General features: G+C 39.2%; 1 protein-coding gene across 1 annotated transcript in view; it reads left to right on the forward strand.

The window, feature by feature from the left end:
- The window catches only part of B3GALT1 (beta-1,3-galactosyltransferase 1), a 286,049-nt gene that overhangs the window by 92,315 nt on the left and 174,858 nt on the right, over window positions 1-18,876 (forward strand). The window contains exon 2 of the mRNA XM_063428627.1: window positions 6,256-6,314. The gene's annotated coding sequence lies outside the window, so the exon portion shown is untranslated. The remainder of the gene's footprint in view (window positions 1-6,255; window positions 6,315-18,876) is intronic.

The following is an 18,876-nucleotide window of genomic DNA, read 5'->3' on the forward strand; positions in this document are numbered from 1 at the left end:
ATATGTTTGTCACATTGCCATCTGTTATCACTGATTGATTGACTACAGTTACAGAAAAAGAGATAAACATGCCATAATGTTAGGCAAGCTCACCTAAAAGATGCATTTTGATTCTTCTACCTAGGAAACCTTTAATTGGTTCTAAAGATTTTAGAAACTTACATCCATTCCATAATTCAAATGAATATTGGTGATTTTATTGTTCAGCAGTTATTATTAACATTGGCATTTACATAGCACTAGCTTATTCTGAAAGTGGAGAAATCTGACTGTTGGTAAAGATTTCTTGAGATGCTGAGAGGGTAGTTGTCGGGAATGAAACATATTGTAGCTTGCTGAGAACATTTAGAGCAGGGGTGGGGAACCTTCGGCCCTCCAGATGTTGTGGACTACATCTCCCTTGATGCTTTGCTAACATTATGGCTCTTAGAGCATTATGGCAGATGTAGTCCAAAACATCTGGAGGGCCGAAGGAGAGCCCCTGATTTAGAGGGTTAACTGTAGATTAGTAGATTAGTTATAGGTGACCCTTGAATGAAAGAGAATTTAACGCTGGTAATATAGTATAGTTGAAAGTTGCCAATATGAGCTCGTGCTTACAACATATTAAAATACTCTTTGGGTTATTTACTAAAAATGTAAATTCTTTTTGGGTCTAATTGGAATTCTGTATAATTCCTTATAATTGGAATTCATTACAATTCCAATAATAATCCCTTCTAATTCTCACTCTAGTGAATATCCCTGTCAGTGTACAGTCTAAATGGCAAAAACTTTATCACTTTTATTTATCACTTTCGCGTATTTATCAGGAATAAAATATAATAATTATTCAGAATTCGATGTCCCGAACAGAGATTAGTGATGTCCCGAACGGTTCGCTGGCGAATAGTTCCTGGCGAACATAGCGTGTTCGCGTTTGCCTCGGATGGCGAACATATGCGATGTTCGGTCCGCCCCCTATTCATCATCATTGAGCAAACTTTGACCCTGTACCTCACAGTCAGCAGACACATTCCAGCCAATCAGCAGCAGACCCTCCCTCCCAGACCCCCCCACCTCCTAGACAGCATACAATTTAGATTAATTCTGAAGCTGCATTCATTTTTTTTTGTGTTTGTGTTTATTATACATTATCCTCCATAGCCAGTAACCTGTGTTTATTATACATTATCCCCCATAGCCAGTAACCTGTGTTTATTATACATTATCCTCCCACAACCAGTAACCTGTGTTTATTATACATTATCCCCCCCACAACCAGTAACCTGTGTTTATTATACATTATCTCTCCCATAGCCAGTAACCTGTGTTTATTATACATTATCCCCCCATAGCCAGTAACCTGTGTTTAATATACATTATCCCCCATAGCCAGTAACCTGTGTTTATTATACATTATCCCCCCCACAACCAGTAACCTGTGTTTATTATACATTATCCCCCCACAACCAGTAACCTGTGTTTATTATACATTATCCCCCCATAGCCAGTAACCTGTGTTTATTATACATTATCCCCCATAGCCAGTAACCTGTGTTTATTATACATTATCCTCCCTTAGCCAGTAACCTGTGTTTATTATACATTATCCTCCCATAGCCAGTAACCTGTGTTTATTATACATTATCCCTCCCATAGCCAGTAACCTGTGTTTATTATACATTATCCTCCCATAGCCGGTAACCTGTGTTTATTATACATTATCCCTCACATAGCCAGTAACCTGTGTTTATTATACATTATCCCCCCATAGTCAGTAACCTGTGTTTATTATACATTATCCCTCCCATAGCCAGTAACCTGTGTCTATTATACATTATCCCTCCCATAGCCAGTAACCTGTGTCTATTATACATTATCCCCAATAGTCATTTATCGTTGGACCTAGGCAGCATGATGTCTTAGGCCGGCCCAGAGAGTGAGTGAATAATATAATATATATGTTCAGAAACATATTAGTAATATATGTAAATCAGGTTCATGCAAAGAGGGTGAAAAGGTATTAAAGAAAAACAATGCAATACATACAGTAGGTTGGAACATCTACAAAAATACAGAACAATATAGCGTAATATAGTCAGTAGATATGTAGAATAAAGTTCAAATGAGAATCAAGTACTCACAAACCAGGAGCCAAATATAGACATATGGCTCTCATGGGAACAACACTGGGACCATTGTATAGGATGTCCCTCTCCTCCTTAGGAATCTTCTTGAAACGAATTTGATGCAGTGTGACCGAAGATAACTGACCACATTCACTTCAATAATTAAATATTTATTGCTCCAAAAGTAAAATCACATAAAAAATAAAAGCAAGCTGCAACAGGCACTATGTTCACAGTCTTACTCTAATCCAATATTTGGAAATGTCGGAAACGCGTTTCGCCCCGTACCAGGGGCTTCCTCAGTCGGCAATAGGTCTTCTCTCTTCTTCGGCGTCTTTTTTATATCTGATTAACTGAGTATTTCCGGGTTCCATTAGCTTGTGGAACGCATCCGTAATTCAGTTCCGGGTGCTTTCAAATTTCACTTCCGGGTTGCACAGTATCATGTGGACGCACGGCGGCTGTAATTGGAACGCACAACGTATGACGTGTGCGTTCCATAGCGAAAGTTCTTGTGAATTCAGTATTACGTAAAGTCCCATAACACGGAAAGTGTTCACAGCAGTATATTTCGGAAATAAAGAAAATTGATTTAAAATATCGTAAATACAGTTTAAAAGGTATAGCTTATGTTAAAAAGAAAATGTATTACACATGGCAAGATCTTTCTTATCTATATTAAAGTGCTAGTACTTAATTTTTGTGCTCCCAGAAAGTCTATATTAAAGTGAAAGGTAGTGCATTAATTAATCAATTAAAAAATATGATAAAAAGATCAATTTTTTTTTTTTTTTTAAAGAAATGACAAGTCTCAAAGTCAGAGTTTAAACCATGTGGTATAAGTGTATTAAAATCATAAATGAATTTCATCTCTTCCAATCCTATTTTTTTCAAATAATTCCGCCCTCTCCAGTCATGGTTCACCAATTTTAAGGGGCAAAAAACCCAGATGATTTGGATCTTGATTATGATAATTTTTAAAATGGTTTCGTATGTGTTTGGAAATTCTAATATGCTGGCATCTAATAGTCCTACCTACATATAGTAGGTTACAAGGACATTTAAGTACATAAATAACCCCCTTTGAAAAACACGTTAATTGGTCCTTGATGGTAAAATCTTTATTAATTAATCCTTGAAGGTTAGTTAGATACCTTTTTTTACTTTTCGTAGATTTACAAGCCCGACAATTTCCGCAGCCATAATAGCCGCTCTTTTGGTTTAGAAAATGTTTAGTAATTTTTGGGCTTTCACTACTTTTCACCAAAATTCTTTTGAGACTTTTTGCCCCTCTGTATATAATTTGGGGTTTTTGCCCCTTAAAATTGGTGAACCATGACTGGAGAGGGGGGAATTATTTGAAAAAAATAGGATTGGAAGAGATGAAATTCATTTATGATTTTAATACGCTTATACCACATGGTTTAAACTCTGACTTCGAGACTTGTCATTTCTTTAAAAAAAAAAAATTAAAAAAAGGATCTTTTTATCATATGTTTTAATTGAATAATTAATGCACTACCTTTCACTTTAATATAGACTTTCTGGGAGCACAAAAATTAAGTACTAGCACTTTAATATAGATAAGAAAGATCTTGCCATGTTTAATACATTTTCTTTTTAACATAAGCTATATACAAGCCTTTTAAACTGTATTTACGATATTTTAAATAAATTTTCTTTATTTCCAAAATATACTGCTGTGAACACTTATGTTTCCGTGTTATGGGACTTTACGTAACACTGGATTCACAAGAACTTTCACTATGGAACGCACACGTCATACGTTGTGCGTTCCAATTACAGCCGCCGTGCGTCCACATGATACTGTGCAACCCAGAAGTGAAATTTGAAAGCACCCGGAACTGAATTACGTATGCGTTCCACAAGCTAATGGAACCCGGAAATACTCAGTTAATCAGATATAAAAAAGACGCCGAGGAAGAGAGAACACCTATTGCCGACTGAGGAAGCCCTTGGTACGGGGCGAAACGCGTTACGGACATTTCCAAATATTGGATTAGAGTAAGACTGTGAACTTAGTGCCTGTTGCAGCTTGCTTTTATTTTTTATGTGATTTTTACTTTTGGAGCAATAAATATTTCATTATTGAGGTGAATGTGGTCAGTTATCTTCTGTGACACTGCATCAAATTCATTTCAAGAAGATTCCTAAGGAGGAGAGGGACATCCTATACAATGGTCCCAGTGCTGTTCCCATGAGAGCCATATGTCTATATTTGGCTCCTGGTTTGTGAGTACTTGATTCTCATTTGAATTTTATTCTACATATCTACTGCCTAGATTACTCTATATTGTTCTGTATTTTTTGTAGATGTTCCAACGAGTGTGATCCACCTACTGTATGTATTGCATTTTTGTATGATTTAGAGTGGTATAAGGGGTTTCCCACTCTGGTGTTTTATCACACACACATTTCCTTCACTGTATATATTATTCTTTTTGTTATTAAAGAAAAACACACTTATTGCATCAAATTTACAAAGCCAAACTTTTAAAAGCTCTCCTCATTTCTTTCTCGGGATGAGGTATATATCGGTTGTAGACTGAGGATTTCCATTGGCCCAATCTTTTAATAATATGCACTGGAGTGTCAGTGTTGAAGGAGACCGAAGCTGCCCCTATTCTAAATGAAAGACCCGAGACATGGATACAACCCAATCTTAGGAGTAGTGTTCTGATGTAGAAGATAAATTTAGCCGTAGTCAGAGGGATTCAGTGAGAGTAGTGGTGAAATGTGTGTGGCATGACTGAGTGTGGGTAAGTAAGAGTCAAGTATTTTAACTGGGCACTAGTTTTGGTGGGATAAAGTAGTATAGCGGATGGATGAGTAGTTTGGTTCGTTTTAGAGGTTTGTAGAGAAAGTATATAGTGATCATGATTTTTAGCGATATCCAATATTTTTAAGGTGGTCCCAGTGCCACCACTCATATCTGGTGTCACAATAGCTTGCATTTAAAAAAAACAAACAAACTAGCAGTCAGTTTCATTCACACGTGTGCGTTTCAGGGCCTGCCAGGGCACAGTGTCACACCAGTGCAACTCATATCTAGTGTAACAGTAGTGTACATTAAAAAAAAAGACTAGAAATTTGACTGTGAAATAATAGCAGTCAGTTTCCTTCACACGTGTGCGTTTCAGGACCTGCCAGGGCACAGTGTCACACCAGAGCAACTCATATCTGGTGTAACAGTAGTGTACATTTAAAAAAAAAAAAAAAAATACAGGGGGCTTGTTGTCACCTTTCGGGGACCCTTGGTGTTGTACGTGGCTGGGTGGAGGAAGAGACCTTCAATGACATCAGTAAGGACAAGGAACGGGACATGGCTAGCTTGGTATCCAACCTTGTGTTTGCAGTTGTGCAAATGGACTGTTTGCGGTTGTTTGCGGTGCGTTAAACGGGGAGTTTGGTCTGTCACTGTGAAGTGGGCGTAACCCTTACACTACCTGATCGATACAACATTGTACCTGTGATGTTTTAAAGCACGTTATTCCAAACAATTTAGGAATGTTAGGTGATTTATGCCCTTTATGGATTAAAACCAAACTCTGCATCAACTATGTAATTTTCCATGGGAGTTTTGCCATGGATGACCCTCCGGAATGCCACAGTCCAGGTGTTAGTCCCCTTGAAACAACTTTTCCATCACTATTGTGGCCAGAAAGAGTCCCTGTGGGTTTTAAAATTGCCTGCCTATTGAAGTCTATGGCGGTTTGCCCGGTTCGCCCGTTCGCGAACATTTGCGGAAGTTCGCGTTCGCCGTTCGCAAACGGAACATTTTATGTTCACGACATCACTAACTGAGATATCTCCCAAAAAGGTTTATTCATTTAATTGGGATTTGTTACAAACAAACTATAGACCAAAAGCTGAAATGGAAGAATTCTGCAACTTACCTACATTTCCATTAATTTAAATCCTCTACTTTTTTGATTTGTAGAATTTCCATGTCACATAGTCCACAAAACAGCTGGAGAGCTGATTGATAATCATCACTAATATACTGTGTTTCCCTTGGGAAATGTGTCTTCTATTATTTGTTATTAAAGTTTACAAGTTTAACTCTTAACTCTTAATTCTTTATTATTGATATTAACAACGTTTCTTGTTTAATCCTTCACAGTTTACTCACTGGAGTGAAAGTAACATGAAAAAAGGGAAGAAGTGATCATGGAAGACTGGGTAAGACAAGCTCAAATTCTAAAATGTAACGTGTGTGTGTGTGTGAATAGGACATACTACATGTGCCATTGAAAAGTGATCAAAAAAACAATGATTAATGAAAATGTTGCTGATAAATCATAATATATATTTATTGAAGGGCCACGTTAGGTACCGTAACCTTTTCATATGATTGAAATTGTTATAGTGTCTGGAGTCCACTGGTGCTATCCTTACTCTTAATGTTAAACCATTCCTAATGGTTTAATGCTAAGTGACATACTGTGGCTGCCCATCCTATTTGTGCTACTTGGGATAATGAGGAAGCATTGCAACATGAGCAGCAATGAGCGGCAGTGTTTAGCTGAGAATGTCAACTGATTGCTTTCGGCCTATCACAACTGCTTTCAGCTATAAGTGATACATTATATGGCTAAGGAAGATTGTAATATCTGCCTTAGTCATACTTCCAGTTGGGGATGGGTGGCCAGGGATCCTCATTTAATGTTAAACTGCTCACAAATGGTTTATCATTACATAATTAACAGCATCGGGGTAATGCAGGCACCACAATCAAATCACTGAGTTGATATAGGTATAGTGCCTTGATTGTCCCTTTAAATGTATCAAATCTGCGGTTTTGAGGGATTACTGACTCCAGATGAAACCAGAAGGGACCCAAAGTGGATCTTCATTACGTTTTCTAGCTTCTAATGGGTTAAATAAAACAAACCAGTTTGCATGTGACCCTTAATAAATTAGACATTAGCCAAGCATTTCCTGATTATTATTTTTTTACCTGACCTGTGTGTGGCACAGAATTGCTCTGAATTATATTTAGTGGAGGTACCCATACCTTTCTGGTAACTAGGAAGGGGCTGTAAAGTAGGCCTCCCTCTACCTTCACTAAGGAAGGTAAAATGTATATTATGCTGGAATTATAGTCAGTCTATACCTATGGACCCATCTATCCCCTGAGTTGTTAAAGTGGATGACAATAATAATTATGTATCCAGTTCCCATCTCAATATTGTGTCTTATTATAGTAATGATAACAAAGCAGATTTTGCTGTACATACCTTTTTTTTTTAAATGGACTAGGTAATGTCCAATCTCTGTTGTTTCTTTTACAAATATGTAAAACTATATTACTCCTCCCGACTCCAAAATAAATATTCCTTGATATAACAACTGATGGATGACAAATAGAGTTTCCTAAGTAGACAATAGCACATCATGCCTTATATACAAAAGCAGCATTCTATGTATATTTGAGAAAAATAAAAAAAACAACTGAAAATCATTAGGCACTTGGAGGGATTGTAAACTGGCAGGCAAGAATTGCTTGCAAACAGAGCAGTACAACTGATATAAAAGACATTGTTAATCTTGATAATGAAGGCTTGTGTGGAGTCCATAGGAATAGCATAATTTTTACAAGTTGTTCAATAAAACGGAGTCATCTGTGCAATTGGACTTGATTCCAACAGCTTGCAAATTGTTCTGATTCCAGGAATAGTCAAGGATGGGGAGAATGGCGTGTTTTCAAATTCTTATAAACAGCAACAAGGAAATCTGCCAATAGACAAATCAATAGAGTATGCAGAAATAAACGTACTGCTCCGAATGTATAGTTCAGAAACGATAGTACACAAACACCCTAAATTTATATACGTCACTTCATGCACTATTCAATGGCAATTAAACATACTGGGTTTCTAAACAAAAAGGTCGATAACCTTATGGGAATTATACAAGTCCATGAGAAAATGGGTTCTATATATATATATATAAAGCTTTGGCACATTTGAGTGTATAATTAGCAGAAAGCAATTTGAAAAGTGTTAAATGCATATAAATTAGCATGGTGTTATTTGCAAAGGTTTGTAACGCATATGCTGCACAAGACATCTATTTATAAAGTGTTGATAAGTTGGTTTTCCAAAATAAATCAGGTTTTTATTTTCCACAGTTTAGCTTGAGAAAATCAGCAAAGTAGCCTATAATTACCTGTGTTAGGTAGCCTTGCCAATGGCGAGATCTGATTAACAAATTGTAATTTCAAAAATGCGATGATGAAGTTTGAAATGAAGCAAAAGCGTGAATTTGCAAATTGGACAGCTAAACACTTACGATATTTTGCTAAACCAATTGTTTAATTGTTTGCAGCGGGAAAACAATTCCCTTAAACGTGAATTTCTAGGTAATTAGATGGGGATCTGATATGTTTTCTTGACAATTACAATACATAGATTTTATGGATAACACTAAGCAGGACCAGATAAAAAAAGAAAGCCCTGTGATCTTTATTTTTGGCTACTGACGATAGTCATTCCTATGCTTGTCAGTTTGACAAATATAAAGCCAGGACAGGAGGGGTTGGGCTGAGGGTTTGTCTAGTGTAGGTGTGTGTCTGTAAGACAAATTGTTTTGCTGCTTTGTCTCTGCATAACCTGTGTCTCTTCTGTCCCTACCACAACATCTCACTATTAAATATATTATGTTTAATTCAGTTGGTCAGTTCAGATTTGTATTGGTGTTATAGAACTGGTCTCAAACTGAACTGCAGAGATGATTAAAAAAAAGGAACAGGTATCAGGACAGAAAAACAGTGACTGTCCCTACAGAATCGAAAACATTGGCAGCTACACACGCCTAAAAATGAAACTATAATGTAACCTCATTAGATTGCTTGCATTAACTCCTCAAGAGTTATCATGAACCAAAAGTGTCCTATGTCCTAAAGGATATTCACTCTGCTGAAATTAGGGGATCATTATTCTAAAAAAATGAATAACCTCAAATAATGACAGATAATACTATTACAGTATGGATCATTAAATAATGTCAATTTATCATGACTGTTACTAGTGCATTAAAAGGTAATCACGTCCATTAGCGAATTTGAGATACAAATTCAAAGTGTATTATGGCTTTGTTATTCGTTTGATTATTTAATATGTTGCTAGAACATAGTTTGTTTCATATTAAATTGTTCCTTCTAAATTATGCCAAATAATTGTGCTCATCTTTGTGTTGTGCTGTGCAGTGACAATACCCCCCAAAATATAAAAGTTAACTGATTTACTACTGGCATTATCATGTTTTGTGTGAAACTTATAAACTCTTTCCCAATACTCCAGAGTAGAACTCACATATGTTTAAATTTTAGACCCCCCCCCCCCAAAAAAAAATAACTTGTGCCAATGTTTGTAATTTTTTTTGTGTACACATTATCACATTCCTCACATTGTTGATTTTTTTTACATTTTATTTATTGCCGGCATTTATAAATCACCAACCTATTTCGCAGCGCGGCATGAACTATAACCTTGTTTATCCAATGTAGTAAACTATGTCCCTTTAAAAGGAAAATTCATATTTATTAGGTAGTGGTAGACGATGGGTGCTGAGGTACCCAATTGTGTGTCCATTTTTTTTTTAAATAGTTATTGCAAAATGAAGAACCACATTCAGCCTCCTAGCACCATAACTAAGCAATGCAATACGTTTGGTTCTTAAAAGAAAAAAAATCACTATGTTGCCCTATATATTATTTATTTTTATTTATTTATTACTAGCAGGGAGCCAGTAAGGTAGCTCAGTTGGTAAATTCCCTGACTACAAACCCTTTTCAAAAATGCAAGGTCACAGGTTGATAAAATGAGTACCATCAATTGGTGGGTAATAATACTACTATTACAATTCAGCTGCCAATTTGGTTAATTCTGAGAGTGTGCTATATATAGGGAGAAAGGCACTACATGAATACTAGTTATTATTATTTATTAAGTGCCAACATATTCTACAGATCTGTACAATTATGCACACTAGTATTTTATGTAATTTCTGGTCAGATTTGTCACGGTATAACAGACCATATATGAATGGTGAAACTGAATTATGATGTAAATTTGCTAAAGCTTTAATAGAAATGTAATAAAACACACAGCGTCACTTGAAAAGAAGGTCGCCACAACTTCTAGGTGATTTTCAGTGTCCCCCTAAATATGCCTATATCGCTCCTGTAACTGATGCCTGTTCCTCCCAATTAATTTGCATATTTATATATAGTGCATCCAAATGAGAAATGTAGCATTTGTTTTCTCTCAAGCGGTTATATCTGTAAGTAATAATAGCTTTCCACAAAGGTTACCACAAACAAACCATGTATTATTATCAATAAAGAGGCATAGTGTGAACCTCACCATGAAATTTATTGTAGGTGTTTGAAGATTGAGCTTATTCCCTCATACTCTATATATACTATATTTTTTTTTTGTTACCTTTTTTTTTTCTTTGCTTAAAAGAGCCTTGAATAGTTTAATTTACACACTGCTGACAAAACCAAAAATATATAGCATGCAACAAAAAACAAAATAAAACCCCAGCTTTGTATTTCTAATATTTTTTAAGAGACTCGAGTCTTTGTGAAGTTGTGTGGGTGAGCAAAGGCTTTTTGCTATTTAAACTTCACTGGAAAAAAAAACACCAAAAAAAAATAAAAACCCCACAACAAAGTGCACCTTAGAGAAGCCTCGTTGGTATGGCAACTGCAGAGTCAGAGCAATATTAATGAAATTGCTAGTTACATAGTAACACCAGGATTTAAAAGTCGAGAAATGTAGCACCTGATAAAAGCCGACTTTAAAAACGCTTTACCTCAGGCACAGGTATAAAACAAGACTCCTGTCAATTTTGTCAGCATATCATGTATAAACATCCCCTTAGTTTGGTGTTGTATCTATTTACGTTCTGAATTCTTAGTCATTATAGTAAGGGGAGGGTTTATTATTAGAACTGATGAAACTTTATTATTATTATTGCCATTTATATAGCGCCAACAGATTCCACAGCTCTTTAGAATATTATAAATAGGACAATTACAAAAAACTTACAGAAACGATAGGTCGAAGAGGACCCTGCTCAAACGAGCTTTCAGTCTATAGGAGATGGGGTATAAAACACAATAAGACAGGAAATATCAATCAAATAAGGTGGTAGTGAAGCAGATCTGGAGGAGAGAGTAGAGTGCTGCACTTTAGGAGAGAGCAAGAGACAGGTATGTGAGGTAGAGGTTACTCTGGGAGGCCATAAGCTTTCCTAAAGAGATGGCTTTTAAGGCACTTCTTAAATGATTGAAGACTAGGGGAGAGTCTGATGGCGGTAGGCAGACTTTTCCATAGGAAAGGAGCCGCCCGCAAGAACTTTATAGTTCTCTTCGGTGGCAAAACTAAAGAAGAGAGGGCCTTGGTACAAGAATGTTTTTGGACCTGCCCCAATCACAAGGATAGCCAACATCTATCATACTGCTCCCACAATGCTTTGCAAGCTGGGGATCTACCATTTCCCCCTTCTTTTCTGGGTTGTATTTAGCAATGAACATTGTTTGTGTGTTTGAATGTAAGCATGTGCTTGTTTGGAGTAGGTGTGTTGGTATATAGAGTAGGGGTGTATTTGTGTCAGTGTACACACACAGTGACACAAATCACACATACAGATGCAAACTCTGCAACACGTACAGATTCACATATACACAGGTACAGACATGCAGATACAGACACACAAAGACAGATACACAGACACACCAGTGCACACACTGACACACGTGCTGATACACAGGCACACAGATACATGCAATAATACACATACAGAAACACACAATGACACACATGCAGATACACATGCAGACACACAGATACATATGCAGAAACACGGATAAACATATACTCAAAGATACACAGACACACAGATAGATGTGCATACACATATGCAGACACAGATAACATACAGACACACAAACAGAAACACAAAAACACATGCACAATGTATTTGTTTTAGCCACTCTCCTGTTACCTACCCTTTGGGTGCAGGAAGGTGGCTTTCAAAGCAGGGAAAGACCTTATAAAGGGACTATGCAAATTCAGTCAGAGCTGTAATGTACATTTTATTATTAACTTCCATCTGCCCCAATGAGTGGGGACTTGGGATTGAGGGGGGAGGGGGGGCAGGTAATATGTCAATTTGTCAGTTTGTCAGTGTCAGGGTACCTGTGGTCTCTACCTCTGAAAGAGGTAGAGACTTAGCTGTTCCTCCATCCAGACGGCCTGATGGCTCCCTTCTCCACGGTCTATCCGGTCATGCAAGGCCGGACGCGAGGGAGTGACTGCCTTTTACAGCATCTAGGCAGGAAGTTGTCATCAGGACACTCCTCCGGAACGACCTGTCACTCAATTGCTGCAGGACCAATCAGGACGCCTCGGAGGCGTGGTTACTGCTCTGAACAGGGTATTTAACAGAGCTTCTTTCATTAGCTCATTGCCCTGTCGTGGTTCTAGCTTGTTCTAGTCACTCAGTGCTTGTGTATTCTATTATCCCTTTTGGTTTTGACCCGGCTTGTTTACCTTACTCTGCTTATCTCTGTTACCCTTGATTCGGCTTGTCTCTCGCTTACCTGTCTTCTGTTACCCTCGACCTCGGCTTGTCTTTGACCATTCTATACTGTACTACTTACGTTAGTCCGGCCATTCTAAGGTCCGGTATACGTATCTGGCTACTGTTTGTACTCTGCGTGTTGGATCCCTGTCCCGATCCATACATTACGACAGGGCCAATGGATCCTGCAAGTACAAACAGTCAGCTGGCTTCTCCTGATCCTAGGTTTGAAGCCATGGATCACAGAATGGATCAGATGGCGCTTGCGCTACAGGCTCTATTATCTCGGGCCAATAACCCACCAGAGGAGATACGTAATACCCCTGTTTCTCCTGTCGGTTCAGATCTAGAGGTAGCCACAGTGGGTGCTTCTTCTCGCATTACCCCCCCAGTACGCTATGGTGGGGCTCCTGAGAAGTGTCGTGGTTTCTTAAACCAAATTAGTATCCACTTTTAATTGCAACCTCGCTCTTATCCTACAGATAGGGCAAAGGTAGGATTTATTATCACCCTACTTATTGAGAAAGCTCTGAGATGGGCCAACCCATTATGGGAGAACGATAACCCATTAGTTTATAACTATAAAACCTTTGTAGCTGCTTTTAGAAGAACATTTGACCCTCCAGGTAGAAAGGTTAATGCAGCCAGATTACTGTTGCGTCTGAAACAGGAGAACCGAACACTGGTGGATTATGCACTAGAGTTCAGGTCTCTGGCGTCAGAGGTCAAGTGGAATGAGCAGGCGTATATGGATGTATTTTTGAATGGCTTATCTGAAGTAATCCTTGATGAGGTTGCTACCAGAGAACTCCCCGAGAATTTAGAGGATTTAATTTCGTTCATCTCTCGTATAGATTAACGTTTAAGAGAGAGACAGAACACTCGAGAGAGGAACCGGAGACCTTCTTTTAGGTTAGCCCCCGCTTTTCCAAGTCCTGACTCCACGGTATCTTTGCTTCCTGAACCTATGCAGATAGGGTATACCCGCCTCTCTGAGGAGGAAAGACAGTACAGGAGAAGAGAGGGTTTGTGTATGTATTGTGGAGCTAAGGGTCATTTACTCTCGAACTGTTCTAACCGCCCGGGAAACGCTCGCACCTAAGTCTCTCTAGAGGACAGGCCTTGGGCGTTTCTATATTGTCCTCTACTCCTAATTATAAAGATCACAGGCTTCTGCTACCAGTTTCCTTAACTTGCGGGAGGGAAGTTGTAAGGGCTATGGCTTTGATAGATTCCGGTGCTGCTGAGAATTTTATCAACCAAGCCTTTGCTAGTAAAAACAATTTCCCATCCCAGCTAAGGGAGACACCCTTGGCCGTTGAGGCCATAGATGGTAGACCACTACTAGACCCTGTTATCTTTCGTGAGACCATACCCATTGAGTTAAATGTTGGTATCCTACACGTGGAGAAGTTATCTCTTCTGCTCATTTCGTCTCCTTCCGTTCCCATAGTTCTGGGGTATCCATGGTTGAAAGAACATAACCCTATTATCGATTGGGAGTTAGGGGAGATACTCTCGTGGGGCCAGGGCTGCCAGGATCGGTGTTTGTGCAAGGTTTCTCCATTAGCTAATATTAACATACAGGAGAATCCTACTCAGTCCACAGAAAGACAAATACCAGACCTTTACCTAGACTTAAGGGCAGTGTTTGACAAGAAGAATGCCGATTCTTTGCCGCCACACAGGTCATTTGACTGTAAATTTAAGCTTCTACCCGGGACTATGCCTCCGAGGGGCCATGTATATCCTTTGTCTGTTCAGGAAAACTCGGTTCTAGAAGAGTATATTCAGGAGAATTTAGAAAAAGGATTCATCAGGAGGTCTTCTTCTCCGGCCGGGGCGGGGTTCTTTTTCATTAAGAAGAGGGATGGCACGCTGAGACCTTGTATCGATTACCGAGGCTTGAATAAAATAACTGTCAGAAATGCCTATCCTATCCCACTGATTACCGAGTTATTTGATCGTCTTAAGGGCTCCAAAATCTTCACCAAGTTAGATCTCAGAGGGGCTTACAATTTGGTGAGAATCCAGCAAGGTCACGAGTGGATAACGGCATTCAATACCCGGTATGGCCATTACGAATATACTGTTATGCCATTTGGACTATGCAATGCTCCTGCAGTATTTCAGGATTTGATTAATGAGGTACTTAGGGAGTTTCAGCATGATTGTGTTATTGTTTACCTGGACGACATACTAATACACTCTAAGGAGATTGAGACTCACCATAGACAGGTCAGAAAGGTGTTACACAAACTTCTGCAACATGGTCTATACTGCAAATTGGAGAAGTGCAGTTTTGATCAGTCTCAGGTAGACTTTCTTGGGTACGTGATTTCTGGGGAAGGTTTTAAAATGGATCCTGGTAAACTCCAATCTATTTTAGACTGGCCTTTGCCCAAAGGACTCAAGGCTATCCAAAGGTTTATTGGTTTTTCCAACTACTATAGGCGCTTCATTAAGGGTTACTCCTCTATCATTGCGCCTATTACCAATATGACCAAACAAGGGGCTGACACTAAGTTCTGGTCTGAGGAAGCTCTTGGTGCTTTTAAGACTCTCAAGGAACTTTTTGCCTCAGCTCCCATTCTAGTTCATCCTGATACGACTCTGCCTTTCTTGCTCGAGGTCGATGCTTCTGAGACAGGAGTTGGGGCTGTTCTGTCTCAAAGGTTAGGGGTGGATAAACCGTTACACCCTTGTGGTTTCTTCTCTAAAAAATTTTCTGGGCCTGAGAGCAGATATGACATCGGGGAGAGGGAACTGTTAGCGGTCATTAAGGCTTTAAAGGAGTGGAGACATTTACTGGAAGGGACACTACACCCTGTTACTATTCTAACGGATCATAAGAACTTGTCTTATATTGGGGAGGCTAAGCGCTTGTCCGCCAGGCAAGCTCGCTGGGCCTTGTTCCTCACTCACTTTAATTATGTACTTACGTATAGACCTGGTTCTAAGAACTCTAAAGCCGATGCTTTGTCTCGTCAATATGAACCATCCACTATAACTGAACCACTTCTGTCCTCCATAGTTCCTAAGGGGAATATCATCGCGAACACGAATCTCAGGATTCACTCTCCATTGCTTTCTGAGATCATGAAGTTTCAGCATTTGGCACCCAAACAGACCCCTGGGGATCGACACTTCGTTCCTGCCGCTCTCCAACTGGAGGTGCTACGCTGTCTCCATAACAGCAAGGTGGCTGGGCATCCTGGCATCCGCAAGACTTATGCGCTGGTCTCTAAAGATTTTTGGTGGCCTGACTTACGCAAGGATATTAAAGAATTCATCGGGGCATGTGAAGTTTGTACCAAGACCAAGCTACCCCATTCGCTTCCATGCGGATTTCTGCACCCTTTAGAGGTTCCTGAAAAGCCTTGGTCCTGCCTGGCAATGGACTTCATTGTTGGTTTGCCTATTTCTAAAAAGCAGACTGTCATCCTCACTGTGGTAGACAGATTTACTAAAATGGCTCACTTCATTCCCTTACCTAAACTCCCATCTTCGCCCGAGTTAGCGGAGATATTCGCCAGGGAGATTTTCCGTTTGCATGGGATACCTTCCCAAATTGTCTCTGACAGAGGCTCCCAATTTGTTTCCTGTTTTTGGAGATCATTCTGCTTCCAACTAGGCATCAAATTGAATTTCTCCTCTGCCTATCATCCTCAGTCCAATGGAGCGGCTGAACGCACTAACCAAAAAGTTGAACAATATTTACGTTGTTTCATTCAGAACACCAGGACGATTGGGTCGGTTTGATTCCTTGGGCGGAGTTTGCACATAACAATCTCATTTGTGATTCTACGCATTCTAGCCCTTTTTTCTTGATTTATGGCTTTCATCCTTCCATCCTTCCTTCGGAGTCTTCTTCTCAAGGGATACCGTCGGTGGATATTCATGTTGCCAATTTAAGAAAGTTGTGGGATCGAACTCGACAAATCCTTCTGCACAATTCTACGCTGGTTAAAAAACACGCTGACAAACGTAGAAGGGCAGCACCGGTGTTTGTTCCAGGCGATAGAGTATGGTTAAGTACTAGAAACATTCGGTTAAAAGTGCCGTCCATGAAATTTGCTCCTCGATATATTGGACCGTACAGGGTACTGTCTCAAATTAACCCAGTTGCATATCGTTTAGCGTTGCCTAATGCCTTACGCATTCCTAATTCATTTCATGTTTCCTTGCTAAAACCATTAATATGTAACAGGTTCTCCTCCACGATCGCCCCTCCCCGCTCAGTTCAGGTGGAGGGTCAGGAGGAGTATGAGGTCAATTCCATCGTTGATTCTCGAATCTCCCGGGGGAAACTGCAATATCTGGTCGATTGGAAGGGTTATGGTCCTGAGGAGAGAAGTTGGGTACCTCAGGAGGAGGTGCATGCTCCCTGTCTCCGCAGGGCGTTTCACTCTCGATTCCCTTCTCGCCCTGGTGTATTCCGCCCGGTGGGCGTATCTGAGAGGGGGGGTACTGTCAGGGTACCTGTGGTCTCTACCTCTGAAAGAGGTAGAGACTTAGCTGTTCCTCCATCCAGACGGCCTGATGGCTCCCTTCTCCACGGTCTATCCGGTCATGCAAGGCCGGCCACGAGGGAGTGACTGCCTTTTACAGCATCTAGGCAGGAAGTTGTCATCAGGACACTCCTCCGGAACGACCTGTCACTCAATTGCTGCAGGACCAATCAGGACGCCTCGGAGGCGTGGTTACTGCTCTGAACAGGGTATTTAACAGAGCTTCTTTCATTAGCTCATTGCCCTGTCGTGGTTCTAGCTTGTTCTAGTCACTCAGTGCTTGTGTATTCTATTATCCCTTTTGGTTTTGACCCGGCTTGTTTACCTTACTCTGCTTATCTCTGTTACCCTTGATTCGGCTTGTCTCTCGCTTACCTGTCTTCTGTTACCCTCGACCTCGGCTTGTCTTTGACCATTCTATACTGTACTACTTACGTTAGTCCGGCCATTCTAAGGTCCGGTATACGTATCTGGCTACTGTTTGTACTCTGCGTGTTGGATCCCTGTCCCGATCCTGACAGTCAGTGCTATTCTTCTGTGGCATTGCCAGAAGGATAACAAATATGGGAACTATCTACTATACAGCTCCCTAATTTGGTACTCTTAGGCAGGATGCACCCACATAAGGGTACCAATTGAGGGAGTTATCTCAATTATCTCAAAACAACTGTGTATCAGGTTGATATAACTTGAATGTATATACAGTGGTTATGTATGTATATGTAGACAGACAGACAGATTTTTTGTCTTTATGTTTATGAGTGATGCTTCTTTAAATACATTTTTAGGAAATCTGAGAATTCATTATAAAAACAACATTTTGGTGTTTAGAATTGTGCTGCGATCATATCTGTTTATGGTGATTAGTTCCATCTGGGGTTTAGGCGACACCACCATCTACAGTTGTAGTGACAATTACAGTGAAGTGCCTGTCTCTTTGCATCTCTCTCATCATATAGATGTCAGTATGTCTTCAACTGAGCTTGTCATGCTTGTCTGCTTTTGTCTTTTTCCACCTGCTTCATTCCTTGTGCGGAACAAGAGAGACAACATGTTACAAAAGTTTAACATAACAGTTCCTGATAAGCTGCATATATAATAATATCACTGCTGATAATTTTAGACACATCTGCTTATTTGATGAGAATCTTTTGAAGGAAACAGCAGTTGTTTATCAAATAATGGTTGGTGTCTGATAACTGAAAATATTAGAGTCTCTGTACTCATTAGTATATAGGTTAAATAGTTCCCTCATGTGTTACTTTCAAAGTCTCAATATTTTCTTCTTGGTTATATATACATATATATAAAAAAAGATAAAAATATAGGTCAAAGTGAAGACATTGAAAACTTTTGGGACATTTTTTTTTTTTTTTTTACAAATTGGCTAAATTAAAATTTCAAGCTATCACAGTTTTCCGACGATGATTATTGCTAATTAATTTCTAAGATGTTTTATTTTTGAAGATTTGGAATGATGGTGAAACATTCTACACAGTATTAATGTATGTATCCATATTTTAGGTATACTTTGTTAAACTAGAGTTTATTTCATGTAAGAAGGGTAAATTTTAAGGAGAAGTATGAGTGTAAAACTGTGAAATAGATTTATTATAAAAAATACATTTTGTCACATA

The sequence above is a fragment of the Pelobates fuscus genome, chromosome 8 (genome assembly GCF_036172605.1).
Source record: "Pelobates fuscus isolate aPelFus1 chromosome 8, aPelFus1.pri, whole genome shotgun sequence".
Lineage (NCBI taxonomy): Eukaryota > Metazoa > Chordata > Amphibia > Anura > Pelobatidae > Pelobates > Pelobates fuscus.